Genomic DNA, 3,565 nt, shown 5'->3' with positions numbered 1-3,565 from the left:
GAGGAAAAAGAAAGTTAGAGGAAAGAGAGAGAGAAAGAGGAAAGAGAAAGAGAGAGAGGAAAGAGAAAGAGGGGGAGAGGAAAGAGAGAGAGGGGAGAGGAAAGGGAAAGGAAAGAGAGAGAGAGAGAAAGAGGAAAGAGAGGGAGAGGAAAGAGGCATAAAATAATTCATTTGCGTTTAATTGTAATGGTTCAAAGAACGTTTGGAAAAATGTTCGGCCCTCCAGCACGTTCACTTCATCCAATCTGGCCCTCTTTGAAAAAAGTTTGGACACCCCTGCTTTAAACTAACTTAAAAAGGCAGGATATGATTGGGCATTTTATTGCCTAAAAATTATTCTAGCTAGGTTGACTTCATTTCAGGAGATGATACATCTCCCTATACTCATTATATACACAACAGTATTTTCATTTGTAGGTTTCCTTTTGGCATCTGTTTCTTCCTCCTGGGAATATAATATTGGATGGATCTTTTGTGTAATGTATGTCAAACTGAATACAGTAGTAGATAAAAAGTCAAAACTACATTAAATAATTTCAAAATTAATAATCCTGATAATATTTGCTATTTTGCTTGAGAAGTCTTTCTTCTTTATCAAAAAATGAATTTGTATGTTGATAAACATGACATTACTGTAAAAGGAGTCAGGGGAGGGGTTCTCCTGATAAATTCTCTTAGTGAACCCCAATAGTTGAAAAATCCCCTATTAAAAGATTCCAAATACTGGTGATAAAAGCCCATGCCTCTCTTAATACACACAAAATCATATTAATATGGATTTTGGCCCCAAATTTGGCAGTAAAAATACATTTTTAAATTACTTTTTCAACTCAGTTCTCTGAGGTGTACAGTTTTGGGGGTTAGTATTAATCTCATTTTAATAGTATAGGAACCTGATTTCACATTATTCAACTATAGCTCTACTGGCTGACCAGGACAGGGTGCCCCAGCTCATTATGTAAAGGCCATGCAAATAATGAGTTTCTTCAACTTTGTTAAAAGGGATTAGTGGTTTAGAATTAATTTCAGTTAATTACACTAAAATCTCCAATAGTTGGAGAATGTGGTTCAAATAATAAATGTATTGGAATAAACTGCCAAGCAGCATTTTGAGGTTAATCAGATATTTAGATATTCCAGGTTTCAGGTATAATAAGTCCAGAGAGATCATATAAAACAAGAAGGGCAAATATGGTGTCTCTTGGTCCTGCATGGCCCGTCTATGTTCTGAATGCTTTTCTTCCCTTACCTCTCCTTAACTTTAACCATGATATACCCATCAACCTGCTCCTCCCAATTTTTCCAGACCCTTCTTTTCTACCTCAAGAGGACATCGGAGAGGAAAGGAAGATGTTTGAAAATCATAGGAGGATATGTGAGCCAATTGGTATGCTGTGGATAATGTAACATGACAAGAGCCACATGTTCAACCAGCCTATAACTCCCCATCTTCTCACGCCTTTCCCTATTTTCCCTTGACCACTGCTAATGTCTATGGCAGAAGGGTATTATGTCTTTAAGGCTCATTGTTAGCAGATGCCTCTTAGCTGAATAAACATGATTTAAGTTCTACACATTGACTGCATCCCTTTTGGCAGTTATTTTAATCTGTACCCGTTGCTGTGTATGATTGGCTATCTTCCTGTGAGTAAAAGGACTTGTTTGCAGTTTGAAGTCACTTGATAGTGGACCTTGAACCTAAGGTAAAGCCACAGGGTGGTGCTGGTCTGAAAGTAATTGGTGACCGGAAACGAATTGTTATTAGTGGACTAGCATGTGCTATATGATATCATTAAGGAGTCATTAGGAAATGCTGTAGAGAATTGATATAAGTGGCTCCAGGTATTTCAGTTGCATATGATATCTAGCAGGCCCAAACCTTAGAATGAATCATTATATCTCTTAATTAAAAGTGTTCAACAAAGTAAATAATTTGTACAGCATAATTTTGTCTCCCTCTCCTGCAAAGTTTTAAAAATATTGCTATGCAACTTGTTCTAGGATTATTAAAGTGATATGTTTTGTTCACTGCAGTAATATAAAACATGCTAAAGTACCAACAGTACTTCTTATCTTCCTGTTTCAAAGGCAGCTTGTTTTAGTGGAGAACTTCTACAACAGTAAAAGTAAAGGCGTCCCTGCAGATTTTACTCCGTTAGTTGTTGCATGACAGCATGCTATCATGGAAGTGGTACCTGTTAATCTACTCACATTTACATGCTTTTGAACTGCTAGGATGGCAAGGAACGGGTGCTCACCCCATTGCATGGCGCTTGGGTTTCGAATCTTAGCTGCCAGCTTTCAAAGCTGACAAGCTCAGCTTCTTAACCACTGAGCCACTAGGGTGTAGTGTTGAATGAAGTGGTTATCCAAGGCTATTTCAGGTAAGTTGAAAATCTATACAAATAAGGCATTTCCCATTGTACTACACCTCGTGGTTATTATTATTATTATTATTATTATTATTATTAATTGCATTTATATCCCGCCCTTCTCCTTTCGGACTCAGGGCGGCTGACAAATGATAAAAAGCTAACATATTACACCTAGTTAAAATTTAATTAAAACGAAATGGTTGTCATCTTTTGCTGTCCTGTTTTCCTTTTCCAACCATCCTAGAAAAGAAGTCAGACTGAATGACAGCTTGGCAGCTCTTAATGTTATAAATTCCTGCTTGTTGTGCCAAAAATAAATGTGTCAGTTGTTCCTGGTTCCTCCCACTTTGCTTTCCCTTATATTAAAGAGCATTTCTAATCAAAGTTTAACTTTGAATGAAGCAGTTAATCATAGAGTAATAATCTTGGCTAAATCAATAGATCTCTAGATCAGCAATCAGCCGTACATTATCGGCCTGTCTGAGAGTCTGAGCTTGCACTGTAAGACTTTAACGCTTTAAACATTTACAGTAATCTGCTTGAGTGCTTCCTGTTTCAGGCACTTATTGTGAAAATTTGTCAAATATGAACTCTGAATGTCCTTTGCTGTAAAACAGAGTTTCTACCCTGATTGCAAAATCTAAACAACATCAACCATTATTTGTATTGAAAACTGGGGCAATAGTTTTTGGGTGAACAAGCAGGAAGTAGATCCAAACAAAGTGAAACATGAGTAAGGCGGAATAAATAGTCTTGAAACATGAAATATAATAAAAAATAAAAAAGAGCTAGAGCAGTGTAGCTGGAGGAAAAATTACCTTGATCTCTCCAGGGCTTTTGATAACAATCACAGTAGCCTTCTGGATGAACTAGGGACTGGGAGTTGGCAGAGATGCTGTGTTAGTAGTTTTTTCTTGGTGGTTGATTCCAGTCAGTGTTGATGGGGAAGAGGTCTGTGGTTCCTTACGGGATGGCACAGGGCTTAATACCCTTGCCCTTTTTGTTTAATATCTACATGAAACATCTGTAAAAGATCACCTGCTGGTTTATTTATTAATCAAATTTATATGGCTGCCCATCTCACAGAAAGTGATTCTGGATGGCATACAACAATCCAATAAAATTGTAAATAAAGAAAATCATTACCTGAAACCAGTCTGGAATCGTTGTAATTGTACATATTGACCCTG

At 37.1% G+C, this 3,565-nt stretch overlaps 1 long non-coding RNA gene across 1 annotated transcript in view; it reads left to right on the top strand.

Annotated features, from left to right (window-relative positions):
• LOC107297810 overlaps positions 1 to 1,576 on the top strand; it is a 4,530-nt gene extending 2,954 nt beyond the window's left edge. Inside the window, exon 3 of the long non-coding RNA XR_001549138.1 lies at positions 1,307 to 1,576. This is a non-coding gene — a long non-coding RNA (uncharacterized LOC107297810). The remainder of the gene's footprint in view (positions 1 to 1,306) is intronic.
• The last annotated feature ends 1,989 nt before the right edge of the window (positions 1,577 to 3,565 follow it).

The sequence above is a fragment of the Protobothrops mucrosquamatus genome, unplaced genomic scaffold, assembly GCF_001527695.2.
Source record: "Protobothrops mucrosquamatus isolate PMUCROS unplaced genomic scaffold, P.Mucros_1.0 scaffold3538, whole genome shotgun sequence".
Taxonomy (NCBI): Eukaryota; Metazoa; Chordata; class Lepidosauria; order Squamata; family Viperidae; genus Protobothrops; species Protobothrops mucrosquamatus.
The sequence above is the reverse complement of the archived record's forward strand: the minus strand, read 5'-3'. Positions and strand labels throughout refer to the sequence as shown.